A 13,519-nucleotide genomic window follows, 5' to 3' on the forward strand; every position below is an offset into this window, starting at 1 on the left:
CCTGTGGAAAACTGTCCTTCTGGGAAAGATGCTGGAGTGCTAGAAATGATGATTCAATTGCCCATTAAGATAATTCCAGGAAGTACTACTTTCTTGAGGCTGTATTTCCAGGAATGGCAATCATGGCATCACTGCTCTGACAGTGCTTTAGGTATCTCCAGAAGTGGACACAGCAGGTGAATATTTCCAGTTACTACAAGTAATACACTACAGGTTAGATCTCGTGGTTATCTTTATTTGCAAAAGCTGGCTAGTGCAGCATATTGCAGTCCTTTGATGATGAACTATACCAATTGTTTTGCAATAAGTGGAATCTTCTTTGCAATCCAGGTAACATTTTTTTATGTTCCTATTCCTGCTTTTTCGTGCTATTAGAGAAGCAGTGAATCTTTAAAGAGAAACTTCCTACAGCTAAAAAAGACATTAAGGGGGAAAAAAGCTGGGAGCCATAGTGACAGGTACAACTAAGGCTGTATCCTTCGGTTCCCTGGAAACCAGTCAAACACTATCTCATCTTGCAATGGTTGTGTCTGATCCTCTGCTTCAGACATCTTCCTAATAATGGCAACTACAGAGGTGACTCTCTGCAAATAAGGGCTTACAGCAACTGGACATCCATCATATATCTCCAGAGCAACATTAGACCACCCTAATGGGTACTCCCGTCTTCATTATGATATTAATTCTCTAAATTTCCAAAGTGATTTCATTTGTAAAATGACAAAGGCTGGCTGCTCAGGAGACAAAGTGTTTTCATCCCCCTCCTGCATGCTTACAAAGGCTTGCTCTCTTTGGTCTTTGGGGGAAAAGAAATTTGATAGCATTAGATCTCTTGTGATACACAAGGCTGCCTAACAGCTACACCACCTGCCAGCACCGCATGCCTGCCCATCCAGCCTGAAGATTCTAAAGCAATGGTTGATGAGTAGAACATAGAAATTGGGGGGGGTGGGGGCAGCGGGGGGCTGGTAGAAGCAATGCAGGGAGAAAATAGAAGCTGTATAAAATACTCAGTGTGAAAGTGAGGCAGGATTGAGGGTAAGGGTGAGGTCAGAGCCAAGGCTGGAAACTGAATCAATCTGACCAAGGTTGGTTTGGTTAGATTAGGTAAAAGCATGATTTTCTCCCTGGTGTATCAGAGCCTTTGCTGTGGCTACAAATTCACTGACAGCCAACCAAAGTAAGCTTTTCACAAAGAGACAATTCTTTGCATAGCTCCTGATCTCCAAACTTTTGAGGATTAAATAAAACAGAGATGGAATTAAAAAGAAAATCAGTAAACCTGTGACATCACTAAATGTTTTGTCCCACATAGTGACTAACTGAAGTGCCTGGCTGAATAATAGTGAGAAATTAGGAAGGCAGTGATGGTTGTAACCTGGCTTGTGAATGAATCTGGAAAGCAAAACAGTATTTTAATACACTGAAAAGCGTACAAAATACCAGTCTCACAAGGCTTTAGGCTGCTTTAAGAAACTAGACAATCCTTTAATTGGTCTGTTTCAGATTTATTCTGGTTTCCATTTCTTCCCCCCTTGCTGTCCGCTGTCGAGCTTGTGGAGGCAGCAGTGTGTGAGGAAACCATCAAGGAGCCCAGCTCCTCTTCCCAGCAAAGACTGCCTGCAGCAAGCTGCTGATTTTAGTGCTCCACCTACAATTTCATTCCCTTTGTCCATGCTCCAATGGTGGATTTCTATTGTACCACACCCCCTTTAGTGATGAATCTCAGTAATCAGGACCAGCACCTGGTACTGGTGTAGCTGCATGCCCCCAGTTTTGGGGCTTCCTCTATCCCAGGTGTCCTTCAGCTGGCAGGAAGAGAGCAGAGAGCCTGTTGGGGACTGCAGCCCAAGGCCACCTCCCATTTCTCATACTCACTCCCCAGGCACATGGGCCAGCTCTTGGGGTGACTGTGCTGGGCAGTGTGACACTCAGAGTGGCATGTGGCTCTGCATCCCACCACTGCCTTTCATCAGGTGTTTACTGCAAATGGAAATTTTCATTAAATTTTATAATTGTATAAAAGTGTTTCCATCTCACAAATTTGGAAACATCACTGTAAAATCTTGTTTAAAATTAAATTAATTAACAACATTAAAAACATTGAAGAGGATGACTTTTTTTCTTCCCAAAGGAAGCCTTCATGTTTAGTCTACAGTAAAGCTCTTTTTTTTTCCATTTCTCTTTCTTTCTGACCCAATAAATCTTGCATTCTTTGCTGAACAGCCATGCAGCTTCAGCAGGAAGCAGACTGCCCCCCTCTTTTCCCTTCTTTGCCCTCATTCCCCAAATCTCCAACAACTGAGGCTTAACTTGGTTGTCAGAGCCTAGGCTGGAACTGTAGATTTGAACCCCCTCACACTGAGGTGGTCACTGAACCGTAGTCAGCTCACCAGTTTCTGGGTGAGTGCTTTAACCACTGCTATAAAAGATGAGCAGCAGCATCACCACCATCCATCTTTAAAAATAAAGAGTAATCCAGTTGTCCAGCCCTCAAGGAACAAAGCTCCTATGAGTCAAAGCATTTTGCTGAATGTGAATGAGGGTTACATCTTAATACTTACGTGGAGGCTTGGTGTGCACAGGTTAGTTCTATAGGAAATATTATTTTGGATTATTAGCCTCTCTTCATAACTCCCTAGAAGATTTGTACATCACCTCAACTCCACATACTTTCTGATAAAAATCCTTGTTTCTAGTAGTAAGAATGTACCAGGAGTCTGTATTGTCAACTTGGATGCCTAAATTTTCCTCAGAAATCACATCTTTGAATGTGTTGTTTTAGACACCAGGGCTAAATTTTAATGCTCTAATGATCCTGCCAGATGATGACTGTGTTGTTTCTGTGTCATCTTTCTGTGTCATAGATGGGAGATGGAGATGCTCAGAACCTCCTGGTAGTATGCTACTTTCCAGTTCCACAGCTTCATTTTTCTGCACTTCTACTGTTCAGCATAAAATCGTAATGGTTTGAGGTAGGTTGGCAGTTGTCCCTATCAGTTATTTATGGGGTGTTTTTTAAATTTTGAATTCCATAGAGTCAAATTCAAACATGCTGTAAAAAACTCTACAGTGATTGCTTATCTCAGGGATAAACTTGTCTCCATGTTATATGCTTATGATGTTATTGAGGGCCCTTTGGCCCCCAAATTAAATTATTAATGGAAAATTCTTTGTCATTTGTTTCTCAATGTCACATGAATGTAAAAGTATTTTTCAGTGCTGCTTCATGGAGGAGACATTCTGCTTTTGCATTTAACTTCACCTATTCTGAAAGAGGTGCTAAATTATTATTACTTTCCATCCTTAGCTAAATACTGTAGTTCCCTGTCTAAGATTAATCCATTGCAGCTGCTAGTAATGAAAGCTCTGCTAACATCCCAAAGTCTTGCTTCTTATTTTTTTGCAAAAATCACAGGCTAATATTTGGAGGCTTGTGCCAGTCTCATGTAAGTTAACAAGTATAAATCCGCTCTGGCATCATATGGTTTCTGTCTTCCATGGCTGCCTTCCAAAAGCTTGAAACTCCAACCTAATGTGTCACTTCAGTATGGACAACATACCGAACAATTTGTTAGGGGAAAAAACATCCCATTTCCTGAGCATTTTGGATGCTTTGTATTAATCTAGTGTAGACCTGGAGCAATCATTATATTGTGTTCAGGAAGCCTAAACTTTACTATGGAAAGAATTTTTCCAAGGGTGTCTGTAAGAACCATAGTATTTTGGGTTGGAGGTCTGTGCTCAGGAGCAAGAGAAGCATTGCTTTGCTGTAATTCAGTGGATGAAAGCCCCTGTAAAAGGTGGCTCACCACCTTATTTGTGGTGAGGAAAGCCCAGATCCATAAGGAGTGGTGGCATAGAGATTTTGCTGTTAACCCCACATGTCCTTTCTGCTCTCATGTTAGGGGACAGCACAGCTATGACCACTTGATGTGGTCCATACTGGCAGTTAGGCATGGAAGGGTTGAACAGATTTTTTCTCTTTACATGCCCGGGGAAAGTTAAAACCTGGTGCAAATGATGTCTGGTCTTTTGCCAGGCTCAGATTCATAAAGACAAAAATGTGCCTGGAAGCCACTTTTATTTGCTCTCTCCACCCAAACTGTACTTTTATTGCTGAGCCTCCAGAAGGCACAATACAGCACCTGACCGCTTCTCTGCTCTCAGATGCCTCTCAAGGAGAAAACAAGTTGTTTGCCATTTTCTTCCCTTGTCAGATCAAGCTAATACACATACTCAATATACCTATCTTGAGAAGTTTTCTTTATTGATGACTCTCACTTTCTCTGCAAACAATATATTTTCTGTCGTACCCGTCCAGGTAAATAGGGTTCACTCTGGAAATAGAAGGAGCAGAACCATATGGGAGAGTATAAAAATGAACTGACCTGAACTACAGTTCTGAAAACACTGTAAATTGTTTCCATTCCTTGACAAAGTGTTCACTCTGGGTAGGAACACCTTTGTTGCTGTGACTTGTCCTCTAATTGTCTGGCACCTTCCAGGGAATAGTTTTCCTCATTTGCTAAATTATGACACGGGGAGATGATTTGCCAGCTTGATCTGGTCTTTTCTCATTACCAAGACTTTTTCATTGCATTCCAATAGAATCCAATACAAGAAAAAGCTCAAAGTTTGCTCAACTTTTTTTTATGTTTATACAACATCTGTTTTCAGTGGTATTTGCACCAGTGGTAGTAGAGAGATGCCCCAGGTTCACTGAACTCTGCAGCATGACTCCACATATATGTTGCTGGTTTGATACAAACTGTTTCAGGGATTCGGGGTGTAGAGTTTTCTGCACCGACTTATGCTTTCCCAGGCAGCTCTGAAGCAATTTGGCACCCCTTCCATGCAGGTATATTTTAAGAAGTCTCAAGCCTATCGCATATATAATAGCTGTGTAGTCTAAATATTATACATCAATATGATAAGTCTCTTCAGCACTGCCCTTTCAGAAAATTGTCATTCAGGAACATAGGTACACTCAGAAAAATTCTGTTAGCATATATAATTTACCATGAAAAATAGTGGTCCCACATTAAAAAAAAAGTGTGTAGAGTACAAATATATTCCAAGCTTGCTGCTCTCATCTTGTGTTCTTATTACTCTGTAGAAAATATTTGGTTTTTGCTATTTGGAATGGTAATAACAGGAATTATGTCTCCTTCACTAAGCAAGCTTTTTTAATATAAATAGGATTTGTATATGCTAATTAATAATGCATTGTATCTACATTGACTACTGGATACTGTAACCCTTAAAAGGAAAGGATGCACATAGGCTGGTCACTTCAAATCCAAGCTTGTCAGGTGTTCTCTGTGCACCAGAGTAATGCTGCCTTTTGAAGAACATGTCTTCATTATGCACTTCAAGATGGCCAACACCCAGGCCTGATATTCTGCTTCTGACCTTGTAAAAATCATTTGCTGTTCTGAAAGCAGGAACACCTCATGATAAAACCATATTAGGTGATAATGATATTTTGCCAGATTGTGCTGAGAATTGCTCTGAGAGGGAGGAAGACGTTTCCATTGATTGTTCATCAATCTTCAGATATGATAATGATAAACAGCTCAGGATTTCAGCCCTGCATATCCGTGGTGTGAACATACCCCAAAACCATGGGAGAGCGGGGGGATGTGGCAAGGCAGAAAGGGTGAGCCCCAGCCATGCAGACCCACACACAGCATGACAGGCAGAGGACAGAGGGCAGCCTTCAGCTTTGTCCTGAGGAGCAGCATTATCAGTGCTTGCTCTGCGGAGCCTTTTGCGCTGGTTTCCAGCGCAGGAAGAGGAGGTTGATAGTGATACTATTTACAATTCATTATGACAAGATTGCAGAAGATTGTTGAAGACAGGAACCACTGACCTCCCATTTCTCTTTCATCTGTAGGAGTACATTCATAAATGATAGCCCACTTTAAGGACACTGGAGTGGAGAATTATACTGGGCTGCTTCTTCTACAATCTTCTTTACCTTTTGGGTTAGCAACATCACTAATTGGCACTTGACAGCACTTCCAGATACTCCTTGTGAATCTCATAGTGTGACTGATGGTTGATTACATAAAGAGAAGAATTGTCTGTTCCATTTTAGTCTGTCAAAAACTAGATGCTGCATAGCATGTACCACATCTGGCAATTGATAGCACCATGTTTGTTAAGGTTATCTGATTGGAAGAGCTGCAAGCAATGAATAAGGCAGCAAAGCTGCATGTGATAACCTCTCCACATTGAAACTGCATGGCCTGACAGTTAGTTTCATGCTTGCCATTTCAGTATTCTGCATTTTTAAAGTGCAATAGGGAGCTAAAGAAATGCTCCCTATTTCTGAATGCACTTGCAGGAACAGACAGCCTTTAATGTGCTTAACAGATTCTTTTTTTATACTGCTGAATTTTTCAAAACAATTTTTCACATCCTAAAACAGTAGGAATTATTTTGATGCCTGAAAGCATTTGAGGGACTAATTCATTTTGCAGTAGAACTGCTGCAACTTTTCTCTTGATGATCAAAGAAGAATAATAGAAGTTTCATACCCTTTGTTATTACATTTCTAAGCCATAGCTCTTTCTATATATTTTATAAACCAATCTTTTCAAATGCTTGTTCAATACAGGAGAGTTAGTAACCCTACTTTTCTAATTTTCTCAAGATGTGTAGGCTGGTATATACAAAGAAGAAATTGCTATCAGCTCTAATGAATGAAAACTGTTTCAGTGTGCTTAGTAATGTGCACCTTCTTTGGCTCATTTTACATAGTTTCCTCTGGTGTGGACATCATGCTAGTTAACAGCATCTTCAACAGAAAACAAAAGCCGTACTAGTGCATGCAGTGGACTGGATAGCTCTGACCTGCCATTGAGTGATGGATGCTCTCACAGGAGCTGGGGAAAACAGCATAACAGAGAGAAATATTAGTGTTGCATTGCATATTTTTGGGCAATATTGGCTTTGAATCTCAAATGCCCCAACACTTGCATGCATTTCAGCACCAGGTCCCTATGAGTGCATTACATAAATCTGAATTCTGGGCAGCACAATGCAGACTTGCAAACCCTTCTTCTCTGAACTCTATTATTTATAAGATTGAAGCCCCCGAGGTTTCAAATGGCAGGTTTATTGTCAAGTACAATGTACATTTCATTCTGAATGGACAAAAGCCTTTGAGCTTACCTGAGTCTGCCTGGCTGTCCTCAGTTGCTACCACGTGTATCACTGGAGGCCAGTCTTTTCTCCAGGGGTGTGAGACAGGCATCCTGTAGGGCTCTCCACCCAGACCACTGGCACATGTAGCAGGACTCTTCCTCTGCAAGCACTGGGTGCATTGCCTCCATCCAGGGCTGCCTTAGATTTAGAAGCACTCAGAAAATGTAGAAAACAGATCCCCACTTGGTTCAGATTCTGGATTTCTTCACTCTACACTCAAAACCAGATTTTGAACCTCATAGATGTGTTCATTCTTAACAGCCATTCAATGAATATGGCATGGGATGGCCACAAAGTATTTGCTTTGTGGTTTTCTGTTGTTTGATATGCAAAGGATGTGGTGGTCATTAATGTCATAAATAGAAAAAAGAACAGAAATGGTGGATTTCAGAAAGGCTTTTTAAATCTTGCTGGTGCAGATCTCACAACTCCTCATGCAAGTATAGTTCCAGATTTCTTAGCAAAATAAACATTTAGACTGGGGTCAAGTATAATCAGAAGTTAAGGTTTTATAACTTTTTAAATAGAGAAGGCACCAGAGGCTCCTAGGATGGCCATTAATAATCATATTATGAGGTATTTCATCTGGGGCATTTTAAAGAACCATAGTTGGTTTTCCAAAGTGTCAAATGTCTTTCAGATGTGCTGGTGTTAATGAAACATATTCATCAATCTTTAGGGTGGGAGGTTTTTACAGCTGCTTGCCATTGCTACATATGCACATAAAAATCTCCTCTCTTCTTCTCAAATCACAGGCAAGGGAAAAAAAGAAATATTTTTTTTACCTAAAAAAAAGAGATATGTTCGCTTCTTTGACTTGTACTGCTCCAGCTAGTGATCTCAAAAAATTGCTGACCACCCTGCTTGCCACATTGGGTTTTTTTATGCCCAGACTTTTAGTATAAATGAAGGCATACAAATAGAAAGCAGTTGAAGTTTTGTAAGATCTAGGTAACTCTTTGTTAGTTTTTGTAACAAAGATAAGAGCTTTTGGACTTTGGACATAAGAATGAAATAAGTAAATAATGGTTAATATAAGAAAGGGCATACAGTTCTTATTTAATGGATTAATAGGAGCAGTTAACCTTGTAGTGCATTAACATTTTAGAACTGAAATGTTTGTAAGCGAGTTAGTTTTACATAAAGTGTCCTTGTAAAGGTCGAAGTCAAACTGTATTTTAAAAGAAACTTTAAGCTCAAAAGTTTGTATTTGCTGACATTGTCTGTCCAGTAACACTAGGAATGGCCTAAATTTAATACTAGAAGAAATAAGTGTTGTATGAGATACATAGTTGATCAATACAATTTGCAAGTCCCTATCTAAATTGTACTATGTAGTACTTCCAGAATTTATTCCAGAATTAAGGGAGGAATTCTAATCTAATTTTTATTTTGTGCTTCTAAGTCACAGGTATTTTGAGCCAGGTGTATGATGATTATGCCAACAGACCACTGGAATCTCTGTGTTATTTACCAGTAGCAGAAATCATGCTGATTTTAACATTCAAGCACACAGCATGTCCTAAGTGAATTTTGGTCACTTCCATGTGCCTGTTCACAGGGAAAAACTAATTAAAAGAACTGTCTGTGTTTATTGAATAACCAAGACCTTGATATAGCTAGGGTTTACAGATGCTTTGTATGGGCAGAGGAGAAATGATGCATGACCCACATGCTGAATCAGAGACTGTTGTGAGAATTTGTCCTCAGAAGTTTGGCTTGAAAAAAGAGTTTTTAGAGGTAATGAGCATTGATGTAATGATTTTAGAGAGTGAGTACTGCAGGGAGATAACCATGGAAGTTCTCTGTTTTTATAAGCAATTGTTTGGGCTGGGTTTTTTTCTGAACTCATACTCAGGTTTCAGCATAAGGCTTTCCTCCTCAGAAACATAGCAGGACACTTTAATAAAGTGTCAAATAAATTTTTACTTTGTTTTTCCTGTCTTTTCCATCTTCTGGTATACATTTTAACCTGTCTGTTGAGATTTTACCTTTTAAGCCTTCGTCTTGTTGGACATGGCTCCTGAAGGCTTGGGCAGTTTCTGTGGACCCTTCACTGCTGAGGTGGCAGTGATGACTTTATGGCTCATTTGTCTTCCTTACCTCCTCTGCCTCTATGGGGTCGAGCTCTTGGCTTTAATGGATGTTTCCTCACTGAGGCCCAGGAACAAAAGATGACAGTCCTTACTTAGCCTGCAAGTTCTCTGACTCTTCCATATCTGATGAGGAAAGAGGAGAACCCAGCAATAATTCTGGGATGAGCAGAATGTGCATAAGAGTCTGCTTTTTCCCCCAAATATTTTCAGCTTTCTCTTTACTTACTTGAATTCTCCTGTTTTCTACAGAAATTAAAAACCTTGGGGGCAGAAGCTGTGCCTTATATGGCTACAGTGACAGCATAGAAAGCAAAGAAGGAATTAGGATGCTATTTGTTAAGTGGGTAGCTTGCTGACATTTAGTTTCAAGTTCTTTAACCAGTGTTTCCCTCTCTTTTCCATAAGGCTAGTCCACAGTGGTCATAAGGCATTTTTTACTGTTTAAATTGTTAATTATTTTTCTATATGCTTATGATACTTGCATCTACTGAGCTAGATGATTTAGGAGAAAATTCTCCCTATTATGTGTCTCAAGCAATCTATGATATCCCTGCCTAGCCCTTGACTGCCAGCACTAAAATTAGAGGGCGACCAAAAGAAGACCAATTTGTAGGATTTGTGTAGGATAAGGAAAACACCTGGACACATTATTTACCATTTAATTATATATGACTGATGTGACAAGAGGTGGTGTAAAAAGTCTTGGCTCTTGCACAACAAATGTTCAGATTTGTAATATTAATTACAGCAATTGTTACAGGAAATCTACAAATGAAGAAGAGCCCAAACTAGACTAGAGAATACAATTTTTAAAGCCAAATGAAATAGTAAGAGAGAATTTCAGGTTCCTAGTGGGTAGAGGGGCATGGGGCTGGTGGCTTTCATGCTGAGTTTTGGGCAAAAGGGACAACTGAATCCTGCAGCAAAGTTTAATTCCCTAGTGTCATTTTTAGAGGGCTTGTCTAATTTTTAGCATTGGGATCTGCTTATAAAAGGGGGAAGAATCTTTTGTAGATAGGTACAGCTTTCTCATGTACTTTGCTACATCCAAAATATGAGAAGAGGAAAATTACAGATGCCTTTGAAGGGTCTCAGTGGCTGCCCCATAATGTCAAGGAAACAGCTTTGGTCCACTGCCATCAGAATCTCCCAGCTGTGGGGAACACAGCACTTGTGGTGCACTTGGCACCACAAAGGAGGGAGTCTTGGCTCTGAGCTCAGTATTATCTGTGCATTCTAAACAGAAAACTCAGATATTAGGAGATGATTCAGAAATATGAAGTTAAGATTACTGCAGTGTTACATCAAATTTCTAGTTTTTTCTTCAATCAGCATTTATTGTATGAATACACCATAGTAAAAATTTCAGAAATATGATGAAGCTGTACATTTGGAGAAAACTAAGCATCTGTGTTTATCACAAATCTTGCACAGGTTTGTGCAAGTTTAGTGAGTTCTGTCTGCATATTAATGTCCTTGTAAAGGTTGAAGTCTCTATATTAATTCTCTTTTTCTAATTGGGGAATGGAGGTGAGATGGTATTTATATCATTATTGTTATATGGCTGACATATGTCTAGATTGAAGAGGAAGCATAACACACACCTTTTGTAAAGAGAAAACAAACCAGTAAAAAAGCTGTCACATGAGCCTCTGCTTGTTCTTTTAAAGAACACCAAGTGCAAAATTTGTGCAACACAACCAGTTGTGTTGAAGACCTAATTATGGGAAAACTCTTTTCCTTACTTTGGATAAAATTTGTGCACTTCTACACTGGCCTGTTGTTGTATGTAAATACTTATATGGGTCTGGAATATATAGGGTATATGATTTCAGTCATTATTCTCTGCTTTTAGCTTTAACATTTTATTTAAAATTTCCTTACATCAAGAAAGTATCTTCCACAGTAAATTAATATCTGTATATAGATTCATAGAAAATGGCAAAGAAACACATATTTAATGCAAAAACTAAATCAAATGTTGAACTTACAAAAAGGAAGTGCATTAATAAATTGTATCCAGGTTTTTTTCTCAGCATTGAAGGTCTGTCTGGAATCTGAGCCTTTTTGAAAATGTCCTGTTTTTATACAGCTAACCAAAACAAGCCCACTCAAGCCCATTTTTAAACTGGACTTCTATGAATAATACAGTAATTATAAAATGAAAGTGATATTTTTATCCACTCAGCTTCTTAATTTCATTGAATTTTCTCAATTTTTAAAATGTTGCTGTGTCTTTTAAATAATGAACCAAACAATTTCATATATGGAAGTGTTCCACAAATTTCACAAATTATATAGATATTGCCACATAAATTTCAAGCCTTTGCTTTGGTAGAAATTAACTGGTAGCAGGAAAAATTGCAGCAGGTTGTCAATGCCTGCTAAGGATAAGAATAGCTTTATAATTACACATTTTCTTCTATCCAGATAAAGAGGGGTTTGAATTATCCATTTTTTTCCAGGGTGCTGTATATTTAAAAAGTATAGGAATTAAAACATGAAAACATTCTGCCTTTTGAAGCAAATTAGCAGTAAAAATGAAGTAGAAAAACATTTCTCTTTTCCTGACTAGCTTGCAACTAATGTGGGTTTCTTGAAGTTGTACATGCCCACAGCAAACAATAAATATATTGGAAAAAGGAAGGGAAAAATGAAAGAGTAAGCTGGCCACACGAAGCAGCTGATGTAAAGATGGAGAGACATAGCCATAGAAACTAGTCACATAAATAGTCATGAAATGAAAAGTTTCAGATTTGTATTGAAGTAAAAAAAAACTACTTAGAGAAAGGCCAACAGGCCAGACTAAATAATCCTCGACTTAACGTCCAATTCTGAATCACATATTAGCTGCAGAGATTTTAATGTAAATATGCCATTACACTGTCATTACAGTGATCAGGCTGCATGGCTCACAGGTCACATCTCAGCCACTGTTAATTTTGCAGGCAAAAGCTTTTTTTCTCTTGAAATGTTAATAACTTTCTATTAGTTAATGTAGCGTGACTAAAATTCAGATTAGATATAATTCATTTTAATATCTGTGACTGGCTATCCCGATCATTTAGCAATGGTTTCCAGCTGAATACAAGATGCTAAATTGGACTCATTTGCATAGCCCTGTTAAAGCAATGCCATTCTCTAAATGTAGGCATCTTCAAATTAATTTAAAAGATTTTTTTCCTGGTTTTGCTACCAGGATAAAATCTTTTGCTAACAACTAATTGAAGCTACTATGAGCCTAAGACACATCCTTTTCCTTCTTTTCTTAGGAACAAATCACTAGTTAAGATCATTAACCAGCAGAGGGGAAAAATCCACAGTGCTTTTGAGTGCTAAAATGGCCTAATTTGGAGCTGCAGACAGACCAACCACCACTATTTGCCAGCATTGAAATAAATACCCTTTCTCACTCTTGAGCATACTTAGCCTCCTTCCTGTGTGTCAAAAGTTAACATCAGACTAGCTTTGACATGATCACCAAATCCATTTGGTTTGTTTAAAGATCTGCTACAAAACATATATTCATTTAAGGTACAGTTGAGCTAAACTAGGCAGATCTCACTGGTCTTCCTAACTTATGACTTCAGCATGCTGGAAAACATGGGTCTTTATTAATCACTGATATTCTTCCCTGAATATGCACATATAACACCATTTAGTGGTAATGGGAGATACATTCACTGCACAAGGAGAGAATGGCCCTCCAACCTATCAAATCCTATCTTTCAATTCATTTCAACAAACTCCTGTTTGAGTTTTTTCTGGGACACTGGTCTGATGTAATCTTGAAGAAGTATGATCACGATTCTTTCTTTTAAATTACATGCAAATAAATAAATGACTTGATCACTTATATTGTATTAGTCAGTATGAATCACAAATTTGGCATACAATATATATTCCTGCATCCAGCTGTGAGTAATGCCTCTTGAATACTAATTAGACACTCACATATACAAGGACATAAACCAAGTCTGATTTTTTCTAGTATTTGTGTTGCCTCAGCACCTAAAAGTTCTCACAACCAAGGCAGGAGCCCCATCATTCCAGTGTGTGTACAAACACATGCAGTCACACTCTGAGGAGAATCTAGACAACTTGAAAACTTTCTCCTCATTTACATACATGTAGCCAAGAACAAGGTCAGAAACAAATAGAATATTGAAAATGTCATGGACTGACACTGCATCAGCTTATGTAACTGT

At 38.7% G+C, this 13,519-nt stretch overlaps 1 long non-coding RNA gene across 1 annotated transcript in view; it reads left to right on the top strand.

The window, feature by feature from the left end:
• The window catches only part of LOC135308966 (uncharacterized), a 46,700-nt gene that overhangs the window by 904 nt on the left and 32,277 nt on the right, over positions 1-13,519 (top strand). Inside the window, exon 4 of the long non-coding RNA XR_010369327.1 lies at positions 2,868-2,975. This is a non-coding gene — a long non-coding RNA (uncharacterized LOC135308966). The remainder of the gene's footprint in view (positions 1-2,867; positions 2,976-13,519) is intronic.

Source organism: Passer domesticus, chromosome 10 (genome assembly GCF_036417665.1).
Source record: "Passer domesticus isolate bPasDom1 chromosome 10, bPasDom1.hap1, whole genome shotgun sequence".
Taxonomy (NCBI): domain Eukaryota; kingdom Metazoa; phylum Chordata; class Aves; order Passeriformes; family Passeridae; genus Passer; species Passer domesticus.